The sequence below is a fragment of the Triticum urartu genome, chromosome 6A, assembly GCF_056163025.1.
Source record: "Triticum urartu cultivar PI428250 chromosome 6A, HENAU_Tu73, whole genome shotgun sequence".
NCBI classification, from domain to species: domain Eukaryota; kingdom Viridiplantae; phylum Streptophyta; class Magnoliopsida; order Poales; family Poaceae; genus Triticum; species Triticum urartu.
The window spans coordinates 479,095,727-479,114,044 of record NC_141878.1 but is presented as its reverse complement, the minus strand read 5'-3'; the positions used below and the strand labels follow the sequence as shown (position 1 = coordinate 479,114,044).

The following is an 18,318-nucleotide window of genomic DNA, read 5'->3' as shown; positions in this document are numbered from 1 at the left end:
GCCTCCGGAACCCTGTCGTTCGAGATCCTGCCCGGGAGAACGGCAATAAGGTTTTTGGGGAGCGTCTCGACGCGACTGCTCCCGATCCATCCCCAACGCTGTTCGCCTCTTCTTCCACTACTTCCTCTACATCGACACCATAGCTGACGACACCGCCGCTAAGAAGAAGGCCACTGACGACGCCAAGGCTGCTGCTGCAGCCGCCGCGTTGGCCTGGCCAACCGGAGAGTATGATCTGTTCATCCCTCGTTTACTCATACTTATGCTAGCCGTATATGTGCTGCTCATAGAAGGTTCGATTCTATGTTCTGTACGTGCTAGTATGCTTAGGTATTGCTATGAGATGCATACCTTTATGCCATGCTTACTATTTACTCGTGGATAAGTTTAATCAAAAAAGTGCTAATATTTCCAACACTCCCTCCCTTGGTTATCTATACGAGCGACTGGAGCCATCTGATCCGCCTAACAAAAGCGTGCCCGCGCATACATGTCCTGCGGTCACACGATGCACATGCAAACACGTACGACACGATAGGAGCAGCTAGTGTGTCACTGTTAGTGGTTGCATGCATGCGACGTGAGGAGCAGCTAATCATGCTAGCTCAACGTACCGTGGCTCGCTTAATTCCGACCGATGACCGATCGGGTGGCTAGGTGGTCCATGCACGCATGCATCGATCGCATGCAGTGCAGGACGCAGCTGGCCCGGCCGGTGTGCCGGAGCCGGCGACTCTCGGCGAGATAGGATCAACAACGGTGCGTGGGCTGGGTTCCACTCTCCCGTAGCTGTGCCCCCCGTGACATCCGTAACAGTGCGGCGGGAGGAGCAGTTGGACCTTGACAGCTTTGTCATGAATGCCACTTACGTCGAAAGCACGCAACCGCCCCTCTCACTCGCTCATCAATCATCATGCAGGGTTTGATGGCTTATCAACACCATCGGCGTCGTCCGCTAGCTGCGGCCAAGATATGTATGTGGTACTGAGTATGCAATGTATCTGGAAGAGGTCAGCGAGTTTTCTGACACGGGCACAGTGCGAGGCTGCGATGGTCACGGCTGCAAACCGAACAGTTTTTTATCCAGCAGTGTGTGTGTGTGGGTGCTTGCATGTTCAGGGATGCTATTTTCGGCGCAGGAAAGGCACAGCCGCCAACAGCTCCTCGTGCCCACGACGTGCGGTCTGCGGCCGCGGCTGCGCATTGGATTGGTGGTGGGGTTGAGCGGTGGACCACCGGGCCAGCGTGCGTGAGCTCGACGTCGACGGAAGTGGGGTCTTCGCGTTCGCCGGTACGCGCCGTTTTATTTGACTGGGCCGACATCGGTGGAATAGGTCGGCCGACTGCGAGTCCTCCTCGTCAGCGCCTTCAGCGCCAGCAAGCGATCGTGGCGCCCGCACGCGCCTCCTTCTGGGCCGGCCCATTAAACCATCGCTACCTCTTCATTGGCTCCCGCTCGATCGCTGGTCCCAGCTCGATCATTTTTTTTCTCTCGCCAAAAACTGCTACATTAGGTACTGATTTTCTTAGAAAAACTCAACCGGTTTACTACAGTATGTACTACAGTTTTTAGAAAAATAGTTCATCGATTTTGAAAAAAGTTCATCGAATTTAAAAAAAATCATCAAAATTGAAAAAAGTTCATCGGTTTTGAAAAAAGTTCATCAAATTTCAAAAAAGTTCACCAGAAATGAAAAAAAGTTCATCAGATTTGAAAAAAGTTCATCAAATTCTAAAAAAAGTTCATCGGATTTGAAAAAAGTTCATCAAATTTGAAAAAAAAGTTCACCAACTTTGAAAAAAGTTCATCGGTTTTGAAAAAAGTTCATCGAAGTTCACCAGAATTGAAAAAAAGTTCATCAGATTTGAAAAAAGTTCATCGAATTCTAAAAAAAGTTCATCAGATTTGAAAAAAGTTCATCAAAAATGGAAAAAGGTCATTGAATTTGAACAAAAAATGTTCATCCATTTTGCAGAAAAAAACATGAAGAAAAAGAAAAATTCTCGAATTTGAAAAATAAACTTTGGAAAAAGGGAAAAAGAAAAGATGGAAGAATAAAGGCAGGAAAAAGATGTAAAAGATTACAGTGGGAGAGCTGGTGCAGTGGTAATTGCATCGTTACTTGATGTCAAAGGTCCCAGGTTTGATTCTCCTCTAGTGCTCTTTTTTGCCTTATATGTATAAACATATAACCACAGGGGGGATGGACCGGGCCTGTTAGTAACGAAGGAAGGCAGGGGGCTATGCGCCCGATTGTAAAATGAACTAAATCGGGCGCTTAAGGCGCCAAATAGGATTTGGCGCCGACTGCAGCAGCAGCCGCCTGTTTTTTTCTTAGGGGAGCAGCCGCTTGGGCCGGCTTTGGGTGCGGAGCATTTCATGGGCCGCAGCGTGCGGTTAGTAGGCCCGTCTCTGCCACCAGATCCGCCTCGATAGTTCTAGAAGCCGACCAAGGGCCAGTTCTTTTGAGCGATTTTATCAGAATCGTCCCTCTCCCCAGCTTCTCCCAGAATCACCACTTCATATGTTTTTTACAATCCTAGCTAATTAGATCTTAACTAGATAGGATTGTAAAAAAAATATAAAGTAGGAAACGCGGTCCAACCCGGGCTACCCTTAACCAACCAAGGCACTAGGAAAAAAGGCACGGTCTATCCTCTCATAAATAGTTCGTCCGCAACTCTCCAGTAGTCCAATCACAATCACCGTCGCCACAACCCTTCTCCCCCAATCCGCTCGTCGTCGTTTCGCCGCACCGTCTTCGACAGCAATCATCGCCTCGCCAAGGTATCGGTTCCGCTTCCCGCGACGTCCCCAGTATTGAGATTCGACTGAAACCTAAGTTCCGGTTCATAAGGTGGTTGCGATAGGGTCTGTAAAGTCGAGGCAGTTGTGATTTGATTGTGCAGTCTGATCGATTTCGAGACTCTGATTTACTCCCTCCGTCCGGTGAAGAGTGTACATCTAAGTTTAAAATTTGTCCACAAAAGAGTGTACTTCTATCTTCCCAATGCACTAAAGTAGGAAAAAATGCTCTCTCTTATCACACGGTAATCAAGACCAATAGCAATCTACATATAGTCTTCTTAATTTCTGATTTATGGTTAATGTCTGGTTCCTTGAGGTATATTCAGTTTTTCATTGTCGGTTCACCGGTGAAGATAGAGTTTTGATCTGTATGTTTACGATTCTAGTGATCTAATTTATGCTTTATGAATTATGAGTCAGATTAATTGTTTGACGACTATTTGCATTATTGTTTTTCTAAACTTGTAGTACGCTGCACCGTTAGGTGTTTGATTTATTTATTTTATAAACTGCGGAGTAGAGTTTTTTTTGGATCATATATTGTGGGTTTGATGTGATTGGGATTTTGGATTTAAACATTCGTTGATGCAAAACCTGTCCTGAAACTAATGTGATCCCCAATAACCCATGAGATAGCATTCAGGGCTTGTCTTTTCTCAATCTAGCATTTATCATTGTGCAAACATTAACTTTTTAGTTGAGGGATCGCAAGTCTGTTGATGTTGCAGTGTTCTAATCTAACTACAGGTGTTGATAAATCCAGCTTAAACAATCTGTTGGCTGTAGGTGCATTATCTGTAGACATTCTTAACTACAACAAGAATGACCTTTGCGTCTCGATGGGCATATTGACCTCATGAATTATGTTTGGTCTCTAAGATTTCCTAGTGTAGAAAGAAGTTGCTTTAGTATTTCTGGGCTGCATATACAACTTGCTATGCGTGCATTGCATGTACACATGCTTTCTGTTTCATATGGGTCTCTATGTTTTGCGCTGGTCTATCCAAATTCAAATGTAGTTCTGTTTGTTGACATAGTCATATTTTTTGTGAAACAGATGCAGATCTTTGTCAAGACCCTCACAGGCAAGACTATCACTCTTGAGGTCGAGAGTTCAGATACCATTGACAATGTTAAAGCCAAGATTCAGGACAAGGAGGGCATTCCTCCGGACCAACAGAGGCTCATATTTGCTGGCAAGCAGCTAGAGGATGGCCGGACATTGGCCGATTACAACATCCAAAAGGAGTCTACCCTCCACCTTGTTCTCCGCCTGAGAGGTGGGATGCAGATCTTTGTGAAAACTCTTACCGGGAAGACCATAACTCTAGAGGTTGAGAGTTCGGGCACCATCGACAATGTCAAGGCAAAGATCCAGGACAAGGAGGGTATCCCACCAGATCAACAGAGGCTCATCTTCGCTGGCAAGCAGCTTGAGGATGGGCGTACATTGGCTGATTACAACATTCAGAAGGAGTCTACTTTTCATCTAGTCCTCCGTCTCCGTGGTGGCATGCAGATATTTGTCAAGACACTAACCGGAAAGACCATCACTCTTGAAGTTGAGAGCTCCGACACCATTGATAATGTGAAGGCTAAGATCCAGGATAAAGAAGGTATCCCGCCTGACCAGCAGAGGCTCATCTTTGCTGGAAAGCAGCTCGAGGATGAGCGCACTTTGGCAGATTACAATATTCAGAAGGAGTCTACCCTTCACCTGGTCCTCCGCCTTCGTGGCGGGATGCAGATCTTTGTCAAAACGCTAACCGGGAAGACCATTACACTTGAGGTTGAGGGCTCTGACACCATTGATAATGTGAAGGCCAAGATCCAGGATAAGGAAGGTATCCCGCCTGACCAGCAGAGGCTCATCTTTGCCGGAAAGCAGCTCGAGGACGGGCGTACGTTGGCGGATTACAATATCTAGAAGGAGTCTACTCTTCACTTGGTCCTCCGCCTACGTGGTGGCATACAGATTTTTGTCAAGACATTAACAGGAAAGACCATCACTCTTGAGGTGGAGAGCTCCGACACCATCGATAATGTGAAGGCCAAGATCCAGGACAAGGAGGGCATTCCTCCAGATCAGCAGAGGCTTATCTTTGCAGGGAAGCAACTGGAGGATGGGCGTACCTTGGCAGATTATAACATCCAAAAAGAATCCACTCTTCATCTTGTCCTGCGCCTCCGTGGTGGCCTTTTAACTAAAGCAGTTTGATGTCTGCTCCTTTTACGCCTAGTACTGTTTGATGTTCCATTTTGAACTTATTAGCAATGCCTTCCTGTACTGTTTTGATTCGCCGTTCTATGTATGTGACATGTTTCTACAATATTTCAGAGTATTCCTGTTATTTCATAGTACACCGTTCCATTTCTGTGACATGTTCCTGTTATTTGGAACTGTGTTTCTTTTCTGTCTATTGATTGTGGGGAAGTGCAGTACTTCTGAGGGTTAGGCAATATGGCTGTTCTTCCACTTGTAGTTTACGATAGTCTTGGTGCAGCACTAGTGGTTGGGGCCCGGTGGCGCCACCTGAGTGGTGACTCTGCGGTGCCAGGTTGCCTTCGCCCATTCAACTACTTTGTTCACCTCTTGTTAGCACATACACATGACAATGGTGAGCTCTTTCATCAACATATTATGTTGCTACTTCATGTGAAAAGTAAAGAGAAATGCATGACAGGCAATACAAACGAATCTCGTCTGTAGCACAGTACAGACACACTGCAGCTTAGCTTCTTTTCGGATGTGCATAATTACAGCTCTAGTAAGAGCGCCCATAGTTTTTTCTTCCCTTCTCTGCGTTCAGCACCCTCGCCTAAAGTTGATGCCAAGCGAGATTGAGACAGGCAACGGCAGCGGTGGCTCGCCGGAGCAGTACCAGCCGGTGTGCGTGACCGGAGCCACCAACTCATCCACACCCTGCTCCGGCAGGGCGTCTTGTCCACGCCACGGCGAAGGACTCAGGATGTGTCACCTATTGGTTCTTTGCAGATTGGTGCTGAATATCAATCAATATGGAACCTATTCAACACCAGATTACGACACGGTAAGCAAAAACAACTTGAGTTCTAATAAACATTTTGGTGAAACAATAAGATGGACATCATACATACTACGAACACTTTTTTAAAAATTCAGAAGCAAAAAAAATGTGAGAGAACCTAATGGATGGATAAATGAACCAACCACCAACCATTTATAAAAGTTCGGATAAAATTAATAGTACCTCATGAAATAGAGTACTGTAGCAACTAAGAAAGATTTTCAGATGATCAGGATATGAAGGTGTTCGCAGCTTCAGCTCGTGCAACACCGACCCTCTGTTTAGGACAGCCATCCGACTCCCTGTAGAGCATGAAGCAGACGTAGTCACGAATTATTGATTGCTCTAGTTGCTCGTTTCCCGGGGATTGATTACAACTGCAGGGCTAATATAATCATTCAATTGGTTGAAAATAGAGCATCTGGAAAGACATAAGAATCTAAACACAAAGGGAAAACCTACCTCTTGTCCAGTCAACGTCGTTGTTGGACGAAGCAAACAAAATACAGAATAGTCACAGTAAAAAAACAAAATGTTCCATTGGTGGGCAGCACACGAATATTCATATTTTCTATCCCTTGATTTTGTAACCAAATCCAACACAGAGGAACAAAATCTTAGCACATGGTAATATTATGGCCTAACAGGTCCACCTACATAATTCATATAAAAGAGGAGAGCACGGGAATGAAAAGAAGCTTCAAAGAAGAGAAGTTGTATAAAACTTCTGATCAGGATTACCTCACAGAAGTTATTTAGTAGATGGAATAGGTGCACAGTCAATAAAATATATAGATTTCAAAGTTATTTTTCTTTGGTGTTTTATTGAATGACATATATCCTTCTATAGCCACGTAATTTTCTTATCTATACTTTGAAGATGTTCTCAAGGAAATAAGGGCTAAAAGTAGCAGCAACTAAAGGAAGAGCTCATCCAATTCATTCTACAACAGCAGCAGTGGCAGAACTGATCTTCTCAAGATACTCTCATATGAATTGGGTGTGTGGAATTCTAAATAAAAGAAATGATATTTACATGCACTGTTGTACATGATCTAAACATCAACGTTTGCTCACAGAAGCATGTTACTGTCTTACTGCATAACCATCGAATGCAGGTTAATAAATAATAATAACATGAATAACAACCTCTTTTTGGATAGAATAAAAAAGATATTACAAAAACAAAAACAGATGGTTCACAAGTAAGGGCTATTGAGTCTAAATGCTTGTTGCTTTGATCTGGGAAGACTAAGAACTTTTATTAATTTTCACCTTAATTAGAGCAACAAGAGGGAGCTGAATAGATGCGGGGGTTGGCAACAAGCCGCACATCTCTTATTTCATCTCGAAGAACCTCCGTCAAACCATATACAACCTCTTATGAGTTCACAACAAACAAACATAATGACACAAGAGGACTAGAAGACATCATAGGCTACACAGGAATCTAATCCAAGCTCCAAAGGTAATGTACAAAGAAATTGATGAAACATCTCAGTAAACTGGAACTTTAGAACTGAGTAACTTCGAAATTTGTGTAACCAATGGCTGGTATATTAACAAGTCTGTAGGGTATAGTACTCAAGAACACCTGAAGTTTCAGTGCCCTATGAGCATGGCCATAGTGCCATACCACTCAGCATACTCATTGATGTCACGCAATCGAAAATCCTACGAGCATGGTAAGTCTGAAAGATTGGTTGTTCAATAGCAACCGAGGTGATACCAACATAGGTAAAGCATGTGTTTGTATAGAGCATACCGCAGAGGGACCAACAATCTCCAGTTGTTGGGATAAGCCTTTAATAATTTCTTGATAACAAACTTGCCATCAGACATTGCTTAAGTGTGTTCGATACAAAATCTTATCTTCCAATTGAGAGCTGAGCATATAACTGGATTCCTTCATAAGTTTAGCAATTGATAGAAAAAAATCTCAGAAAAAGCATGATGAAGCTACCAACCTGTGTTGTTACATGTGCCAAGCAACAAAAAACAGCATCAACATATGAAAAATCTGCATCTTTACTTGCAACTAAATTTGGCAGGTCCTACAATATTAAAAGAGGATCAACATATGCGAACACAAATTCATATACATAAATGTGCTACTGCTGAAAGGTTCAGCTAATTCTTGATGTATAGGAGTGCCAGACTGACTCTGTACAGTGTTTACTTAACACGACCAGACCCCTGACCACTTCAATGATGTTCTAAATTTCTAAGCCAACATTTTCACCCACTGCCCTTCTCATGGCCAAGCAAAAGAGTTCAGCACCGGCAGGAAGTGAAAAAACAAATACATGGTGTAACTGAAAAATAAATCCTAAATTTAGTATAGAATAATTCAGTACCGGTGTGAAAATGAAAGCATTGGATACTAAATGAATCCTAAATTTAGTATCTGCAACCTGCAACATCTACACCTAGACTAAATTTAGTATCTGCAACCTACAACATCTACACCTAAATGAATCCACATTGATGTCAAGCATTGGACTAATGAATAACCGTCCAAGAAAGCGAAGACAAAAAGTATGCCAAATGGGCCGTAGAACACCATCATGTCGTGTTACCTGCGAAAAAACGGGACCACGAGCTGCCGCCAAGAATGTTGTCTCATGTTGTATACTGCATCTGCTCATCGTGAATAAAACAGACATGGGCATTTACCACATTGAGTAAACCAAAGTATGCAGTTGTACCTAATGATAGATGACAGACAATCAAACCATCAGGCTAACCATGCACCAAAATAAGATCAGTGATCTCATGTGATTGGCAGGACTCGATAATTCTGATATCACCTACCGGGAAGAAAAGACGGATCAATAAGAAACAATTGCTAAAATTCACAAATGATAAGAGAGAAAATTTACAGTCCAAGCAAACACTATATAACCTGTTTATTCTTCAATAATCAATAAAATCATACGTGAATGAGCACCTGATATTAGTAAACACAACATGGAATGCTTTGCATCATACCTGAGAACCACGGTTCACCCTCTGTTAATTTGGAAATACAACTTTCAGCTCCCAACAAATGAAAAGATTGACCAGTCAACTAGCACAGGATGCACCATTTTAACATGTCAAAACATCTTCCAATTCACCTAAGGCCTTGTTCGGTTGGGTGCGAATCCGAGTGGATTGAAGGGGTTTGAAGGGGATTTAAACCTCTTGTAAGTCAAAATACAAGCCAATCCTTGCCAATCCCCTCCAATCCTCTTGGGGAGAGGATTAACCGAACAAGCCCTAAAGGAGGAGGGTATGTAAATAAATCAGATAAGGACCTAAAGGATCATATAGTGACATCAAATAATTCATATGCAAATATACTTTTAAGTTGCAGAGGATATCGACTTCAACATGAAAAGATCATTTGCTAAATGAATTCCTCATCAAAGCATATGAAGTATGACTATCGACAACTTAAAAAATATCAGCATGAAAACATATGATAAATCTTAGAACTTTTTTGTTGGAAAACTAATGCAACACAGCAGGAGCAGAATAAATCCATAGTCCAAAGGGGAGCTTTATGGAAAATACTGATCCATAAATTACAGGATAACTCAGGTGGGGACCCTCTCCCCCCGGTGATTGTTCAAAAAATAAATAAATTACAGGATAACCATGCAAAATACCGAAGCAGGTCTATATTAACAAAAAGATAAAACTAACCCCCTTTGCAATCTGCAATGTATATAATTTGAACTTTATACAAAAAGGCTTGTTGCATAACTGTTCTGTGCATTAATGTCTAAGAGTACTTGAACAGGGTGCATTGTTTCCGAACTGCAAATATCGCAACTATGTTTTCATAAGAAAAGAAATCAAATATAGAAACGAAGATATAAGTAGTTCCAAGTTGGAACTTCCAAAGAATTATAATGACTTCTACAGTCTACTTAAATATCTGGGCCTCACAAGTTAGGCATGAACTCTAATCATTTAGGTTATCAGTGGAGAAAGCTTTGTATAAGCAACATATGATGCATGACTTACTCCTCATGATTCATTATTGTTCGATTGGTTAAATTACCAATTAGCGCTTTATAAGGGAACTACCCCAGCGTTACTGATTTGATTAGCAATTCACTCCAGAGAACACCTACTGATCCATCTTGCAATTTGTAGGGATGGAGAAAAGTGAAAAAACTGTAAGCACATTTTAGGAGCTCGTGTCTGAATCCTGAACATGTTAATCGATCCCCATTGACCAAAATCCCAGATTTTTCTTTGCAAAGTAGCATAAGAACGTGTAAAAATAGGCATATAGCTAGCAAGGAACAACATGGACACACAGAAGCGCATCCGCTTGAGAAAATCTGTAAACAGCACTGTGGAGAGATGGAGAGGAATTTACGCTGCCATGCCGCCATCCTCGTCGGTGGCCTTTCCCTCCTGACCCCAACACTATCATCCCCGCCGACCCATCTCAGTAAGGCCGGCAACTCCAGCGCCTCCGAGACCTCAGACACGGGCGTGAGTGGCTCGTCGGCGCTGGACCTCCTCTGCCCGATGACCTTGTGCCAGCTCAGGCGTAGCAGCTGGCCCGTGTTCCATCTTCAGAGGAGTAGAGAGGCGGTCAAGGAGGAGGGGATGGCGGAGGGCCGGAGCTTGGCTAGGAACGGGGAGGAGAAGTGGCGGCGGAGGGATGCGGGAGAACGATCCGGAGACGGCGGAGGTTGCGTGCCTGAGAAAGGCTGAAGAGGAAGAGGTGGGGTTTGCTTAGCAAGGAAGAGAAAGCAGTCCTGGGGGAGGTGTTATGTGAATCTTTCTTCTCAACTGAGCGATTTTTTTGTCTCACGCTAGTCCGACGTGGACATCACCAGGAAGCGCCCTTGTAGCGACTGTTAAAGGGTTGTATTCTTATCGTTGGACATCTCATTATGGTTGCTGTGAACCATCGAATCAAAACCGGATGGATGAAGTGGCGCCAAGCTTCTGGCATTCTCTGTGACAAGAAAGTGCCACAAAAGCTAAAAGGCAAGTTCTACAGGACGGCGGTTCGACTCGCAATGTTGTATGGCGCTGAGTGTTGGCGACTAAAAGGCGACATGTTCAACAGTTAGGTGTGGCGGAGATGCGTATGTTGAGATGGATCTGTGGCCACACGAGGAAGGATCGAGTCTGGAATGATGATATACAAGATAGAGTTGGGTAGCACCAATTGAAGAGAAGCTTGTCCAACATCGTCTGAGATGGTTTGGGCATATTCAGCGCAGGCCTCCAGAAGCTCCGGTGCATAATGGACGGCTAAAGCGTGCGGAGAATGTCAAAAGAGGGCGGGGTAGACCGAATTTGACATGGGAGGAGTCCGTTAAGAGAGACCTGAAGGATTGGAGTATCACCAAAGAGCTAGCTATGGACAGGGGTGCGTGGAAGCTTGCTATCCATGTGCCAGAGCCATGAGTTGGTTGCGAGATCTTATGGGTTTCACCTCTAGCCTACCTCAATTTGTTTGGGACTAAAGGCTTTGTTGTTGTTGTTGTTGTTGTTATTGTTGTTGTTGTTGAAGTTTGACCTGCTGCCTGCACTTGCTAATTTTAGTCCCTTCTGCATGGTTGTACGCACGATTGTTGTACGCATTGTTATACGCACGATGAGAACTTATTTCGTCCGGATCTAATAGTGGTTTGTAGCAGCGTGCGGCTCCAGCCGAGGCACAATGCACAACTCTAGTGAGAGATCGCTCGCCGTCACTGGTCTATTGTCTCTGTTTTGCCTTTTTAAGCTTTATTGGCTCTGTTTTGTTGTTGATGTCAGTTTTTTGGATACTTGAATATTAGTGGGGTTTTCTTTGAAAATTTGATACTTCAAAACGTTATCTCTTTTAGAACGAAAGTGCGTCCCACTTTAAATTAATAAATCCATGATAAACATGAACATCTGTCATAACATAACAATCACAGGGATGCGATTCAGAATAAAATGGAGTTCTAACATACAGAGCCAAGGCTCGCAACATAGTACACGGACTCGGGCAAAAGGCACCTATCCCTAGGTGCCAACGGGAAGGGCTTGCGCTATGGTGTTGATCTGTCTTAAGCTTGAGGATCGCCACCTTCATCTCGTCCCTCTCCTGCTTCCCTACCAGTGTCCATTGCGGTAGAAAAATGACACATTTAAAGATGCAATCAGTACTCAGTAGGATGAGAAGGGGACACTTTTTCTATAGCAAGCTTGTTATAAACATGCCAAAGAGCCCAAAGAAAAATCGCAATACAATGCCAAGCAACACGCTTGTAAGAGCCCCAAAGACGGGAAACAAGGGAAATACGTTCTAGATCGAGAATGCCTCCTGGACACAGCTCCAAGCGAACTTGGTCAACACACAATGGAAAAAAGTGTGGTTAGTGTCTTCAGGCGTCCCACAAAGCACATATGAACCGTTCGAAGGGCCATTATAGTCACTATTAAGCAAGGAAGGCAAGCGGTTGCACATCAACTGCCATAAGAAAATCTTGATTTTGAGAGGCATAACCGCTTGCCAGAGGAGCAAAGCGTGACCTAAAGGCAGATTGTTTGAAAGTTTTTTGTATAGGGAGTTAACCGAAAAGCGACCTGGTGAGGCTAAATGCCAAGAGATCTTATCAGGGCGCGCAGAGAGATTTCTTTTTGAAAAGGAGGATGCACCCCGGCCTCTGCATTTGGGCGATGCATGTGGCCATTTTATTAATTATTCACAAAGCCATTACAAGGTAATACATCAGTAAGCCTGAAACCACCATCTTGGCAACACTTGTCGCTACTCCTATCCCTATGATGAAGGGGTGATGAATGTCCGAGCCTAATACCAAACAGACATGGCACCAACACCTAACATCTAATGCTGGATGCCCCATCCAAGCCACAATACCTGGACTGGGTAACACACCGGTTCGGCGCACTTTCAGTGGGCACCACATGTGCACGCTGGAAGGGTCATCGTCGCCGTCTTACACTGATCCATCTTCAGAGCAAGTACTAATGCATCGACCTTTCTAGGCCTGTCGTCAACGCCGCCACAGCGCCAAACAGGCCCACCACCCTGCTCTCGTCCATCCAGCCGCATCCGTCGTCGAGGTCCAGCTGCACCATGCCGTCAATACTCGTCGTCATCGACGCGGTAGATAAAATGCCGCTCCTCCTGCCAACCACCACACCATCACCACTGCTGGAGCTACCGGAGCCCACCACCCATAGCAACTCTCCCCCGAACAACTGAGCCTCCCAAGACGGCGCCTCCATGAAGGTTACGACGCGCAGGACGTCGCCGCTGCCCAATGCAGTCTAAATTCAGAATTTTGTCCGGGAGGTGTTTGGAGGTGGATAGGAGGGACCTCGGCTTCGCCTCCAAGAAGGGTAACGGCGTTGAGGGATGCCGTCGATTGATAACCCACAAGTATAGGGGATCGCAACAGTTTTCGAGGGTAGAGTATTCAACCCAAATTTATTGATTCGACACAATGGGAGCCAAAGAATATTCTCAACTATTAGCAGCTGAGTTGTCAATTCAACCACACCTGGAAACTTAATATCTGCAACAAAGTGTTTAGTAGCAAAGTAATATGATAGTAGTGGTAACGATAGAAAAAGCAATATTTTTGGGTTTTGTAGTGACTGTAACAGTAGCAACAGAAAAGTAAATAAGCGAAGAACAATATATGATAAGCTCGTAGGCAATGGATCGGTGATGGAGAATTATGTCGGATGCGATCAATCATGCAACAGTTATAACATAGCGTGACACAGAACTAGCTCCAGTTCATCAATGTAATGTAGGCATGTATTCCGAATATAGTCATACGTGCTTATGGAAAAGAACTTGCATGACATCTTTTGTCCTACCCTCTCGTGATAGCGGGGTCCTATTGGAAACTAAGGAATATTAATGCCTCCTTTTAATAGAGTACCAGACCAAAGCATTAACACATAGTGAATACATGAACTCCTCAAACTACGGTCATCACCGGTAAGTATCCCGATTATTGTCACTTCGGGGTTAACGGATCATAACACATAATAGGTGACTATAGACTTGCAAGATAGGATCACGAACTCACATATATTCATGAAAACATAATAGGTTCAGATCTGAAATCATGGCACTCGAGCCCTAGTGACAAGCATTAAGCATGGCAAAGTCATAGCAACATCAATCTCAGAACATAGTGGATACCAGGGATCAAACCCTAACAAAACTAACTCGATTACATGATAAATCTCATCCAACCCATCACCGTACAGCAAACCTACGATGGAATTGTTGGGGAACGTAGTAATTTCAAAAAATTTCCTACGCACACGCAAGATCATGGTGATGCATAGCAACGAGGGGGGGGGGAGTATGATCTACGTACCTCGTAGATCGACAACGGAAGCGTTTGGTTGATGTAGTCGTACGTCTTCACGACCCGACCGATCAAGCACCGAAACTACGCCACCTCCGAGTTTTAGCACACGTTCAGCTCGATGACGATCCCCGGACTCCGATCCAGCAAAGTGTCGGGGAAGAGTTTCGTCAGCACGACGGCGTGGTGACGATCCTGATGCACTACTGCTGCAGGGCTTCACCTAAGCACCGCTACAATATTATCGAGGACTATGGTGGCAGGGGGCGCCGCACACGGCCAAGGAATAGATCACGTGGATCAACTTGTGTTCATGGGGTGCCCCTTGCCTCAGTATATAAAGGATGGAGGAGGAGGAGGCCGGCCAAGGCAATTGGTGCGGCCAGGATGTGGAGTCCTACTAGGACTCCAAGTCCTAGTAGGAGTCCACCAAGAGGGGAGGAAGGGAGAAGGAAGTGGAGGAGAAGGAAAGGTGGCCGGCCCCCTTTTCCCTAGTCCAATTCGGACCAGAGGGGAGGGGGGGGGGCGCAGCAGCCCCTTGGCCCTTTCTCCTCTTCCCACTAAAGCCCATCAAGGCCCATTGCTTCTCCCGTAACTACCCGGTACTCCGAAAAATACCCGAATCACTCGGAACCTTTCCGATGTCCGAATATAGTCGTCCAATATATCGATCTTTACGTCTTGACCATTTAGAGACTCCTCGTCATGTCCCCGATCTTATCCGGGACTCCGAACTCCTTCGGTACATCAAAACTCATAAACTCATAATATAACTGTCATCGAAACCTTAAGCGTGCGGACCCTACGGGTTCGAGAACGATGTAGACATGACCGAGACATGTCTCCGGTCAATAACCAATAGCGGGACCTGGATGCCCATATTGGCTCCTACATATTCTACAAAGATCTTTATCGGTCAGACCGCATAACAACATACGTTGTTCCCTTTGTCGTCGGTATGTTACTTGCCCGAGATTCGATCGTCGGTATCCAATACCTAGTTCAATCTCGTTACCGGCAAGTCTCTTTACTCGTTCTATAATACATCATCCCGCAACTAACTCATTAGTTGCAATGCTTGCAAGGCTTAAGTGATGTGCATTACCGAGAGGGCCCAGAGATACCTCTCCGACAATCGGAGTGACAAATCCTAATCTCGAAATACGCCAACCCAACATGTACCTTTGGAGACACCTGTAGAGCTCCTTTATAATCACCCAGTTACGTTGTGACGTTTGGTAGCACACAAAGTGTTCCTCCGGGAAACGGGAGTTGCATAATCTCATAGTCATAGGAACATGTATAAGTCATGAAGAAAGCAATAGAAACATACTAAAAGATCGGGTTCTAAGCTAATGGAATGGGTCATGTCAATCAGATCATTCATCTAATGATGTGATCCCGTTAATCAAATAACAACTCTTTTGTCCATGGTTAGGAAACATAACCATCTTTGATTAACAAGCTAGTCAAGTAGAGGCATACTAGTGACACTCTGTTTGTCTATGTATTCACACATGTATTATGTTTCCGGTTAATACAATTCTAGCATGAACAATAAACATTTATCATGATATAAGGAAATAAATAATAACTTTATTATTGCCTCTAGGGCATATTTCCTTCAGTCTCCCACTTGCACTAGAGTCAATAATCTAGATCACATCACCATGTGATTAACATCGATAGTTCACATCATCATGTGATTAACACCCATAGTTCACATCGCCATGTGACCAACACCCAAAGGGTTTACTAGATTCAGTAATCTAGTTCACATCGCTATGTGATTAACACCCAAAGAGTACTAAGGTGTGATCATGTTTTGCTTGTGAGAGAATCTTAGTCAACGGGTCTGCCATATTCAGATCCACATGTATTTTACAAATTTCTATGTCAACAATGCTCTGCATGGAGCTACTCTAGCTAATTGCTCCCACTTTCAATATGTATCTAGACCGAGACTTAGAGTCATCTAGATTAGTGTCAAAACTTGCATCGACGTAACCCTTTACGACGAACCTTTTTGTCACGTCCATAATCGAGAAACATATCCTTATTTCACTAAGGATAATTCTGACCGCTGTCCAGTGATCTACTCCTAGATCACTATTGTACTCCCTTGCCAAATCAGTGCAGGGTATACAATAGATCTGGTATACAACATGACATACTTTATAGAACCTATGGCCAAGGCATAGGGAATGACTTTCATTCTCTTTCTATCTTCTGCCGTGGTCGGGCTTTGAGTCTTACTCAACTTCACATCTTGTAATACAGGCAAGAACTATTTCTTTGACTGCTCCATTTTGAACTACTTCAAAATCTTGTCAAGGTATGTACTCATTGAAAAAACTTATCAAGCGTCTTGATCTATCTCTATAGATCTTGGAGCTCAATATGTAAGCAGCTTCACCGAAGTCTTTCTTTGAAAAACTCCTTTCAAACACTCCTTTATGCTTTATAGAATAATTCTACATTATTTCCGATCAACAATATGTCATTCACATATACTTATCAGAAATGCTGTAGTGCTCCCACTCACTTTCTTGTAAATACAGGCTTCACCGCAAGTCTGTATAAAACTATATGCTTTGATCAACTCATCAAAGCGTATATTCCAACTCCGAGATGCTTTCACCAGTCCACAGATGGATCGCTGGAGCTTGCACATTTTGTTAGCACCTTTCGGAACAAAACCTTCTGGTTGCATCATATACAACTCTTCTTTAATAAATCCATTAAGGAATGCAGTTTTGTTTATCCATTTGCCAGATTTCATAAAATGCGGCAATTACTAACATGATTCGAACAGACTCAAGCATAGATACGAGTGAGAAGCTCTCATCGTAGTCAACACCTTGAACTTGTCGAAAACCTTTTGCGACAATTCTAGCTTTGTAGATAGTAACACTACTATCAGCGTCCGTCTTCCTCTTAAAGATCCATTTATTCTCAATTGCTTGCCGATCATCGGGCAAGTCAACCAAAGTCCAAACTTTGTTTTCATACATGGATCATATCTCAGATTTCATGGCCTCTAACCATTTCGCGGAATCTGGGCTCATCATCGCTTCCTCATAGTTCGTAGGTTCGTCATGGTCAAGTAACATGACCTCCAGAACAGGATTACCGTACCACTCTGGTGCGGATCTCACTCTGGTTTACCTACGAGATTCGGTAGTAACTTGATCTGAAGTTACATGATCATCATCATTAGCTTCCTCACTAATTGGTGTAGTAGTCACAAGAACAGATTTTTGTGATGAACTACTTTCCAATAAGGGAGAAGGTACAATTACCTTATCAAGTTTTCTACTTTCTTCCCACTCATTTCTTTCGAGAGAAACTCCTTCTCTAGAAAGTTTCCGAATTTAGCAACAAAAGTCTTGCCTTCGGATCTGTGATAGAAGGTGTATCCAATAGTTTCCTTTGTATATCCTATGAAGACACATTTCTCCGATTTGGGTTTGAGCTTATCAGGTTGAAACTGTTTCACATAAGCATTGCAACCTCAAACTTTAAGAAACGACAGCTTAGGTTTCTTGCCAAACCATAGTTCATACGGTGTCGTCTCAACGGATTTAGATGGTGCCCTATTTAACGTGAATGCAGCTGTCTCTAATGCATAACCCCAAAACGATAGTGGTAGATCTGTAAGATACATCATAGATCACACCATATCTAATAAAGTACGGTTATGACGTTCGGACACACCATTACATTGTGGTGTTTCAGGTGGCGTGAGTAGTGAAACTATTTCACATTGTTTTTAACTGAAGGCCAAACTCATAACTCAAATACTCTTCTCTACGATCAGATCGTAGAAACTTTATTTTCTTGTTACGATGATTTTTCACTTGACTCTGAAATTCTTTGAACTTTTCAAATGTTTCAGACTTATGTTTCATCAAGTAGATATACTCATATCTGCTCAAATCATCTGTGAAGATCAGAAAATAATGATACCTGTCACGAGCCTCAATATTCATCGGACCACATACATCAGTATGTATGATTTCCAACAAATCTGTTGCTCGCTCCATTGTTCCAAAGAACGGAGTCTTAGTCATCTTGCCCATGAGGCATGGTTCGCAAGCATCAACTGATTCATAAT

At 43.5% G+C, this 18,318-nt stretch overlaps 1 long non-coding RNA gene and 1 pseudogene across 8 annotated transcripts; one reads left to right on the top strand and one right to left on the bottom strand.

Annotated features, from left to right (window-relative positions):
• Nucleotides 1–3,767: 3,767 nt before the first annotated feature.
• LOC125514240 (polyubiquitin-like) lies at nt 3,768–4,654 on the top strand (annotated as a pseudogene).
• A 779-nt stretch (nt 4,655–5,433) lies between these two features.
• LOC125514241 (uncharacterized) lies at nt 5,434–10,625 on the bottom strand. Of its 8 annotated transcripts, XR_007286313.2 has the most exons (6): nt 10,232–10,622; nt 8,848–9,117; nt 8,436–8,564; nt 7,824–7,910; nt 6,040–7,754; nt 5,434–5,834 (listed from the first exon to the last, which is right to left on the bottom strand). It is a non-coding gene; the product is annotated as an uncharacterized LOC125514241 (long non-coding RNA). The 8 variants fall into 8 exon arrangements; XR_015608570.1 differs by having other exon boundaries at nt 8,436–9,117; nt 10,232–10,625; XR_015608568.1 differs by having other exon boundaries at nt 6,040–7,910; nt 8,436–8,666; nt 10,232–10,624.
• Between the last annotated feature and the right edge of the window lie 7,693 nt (nt 10,626–18,318).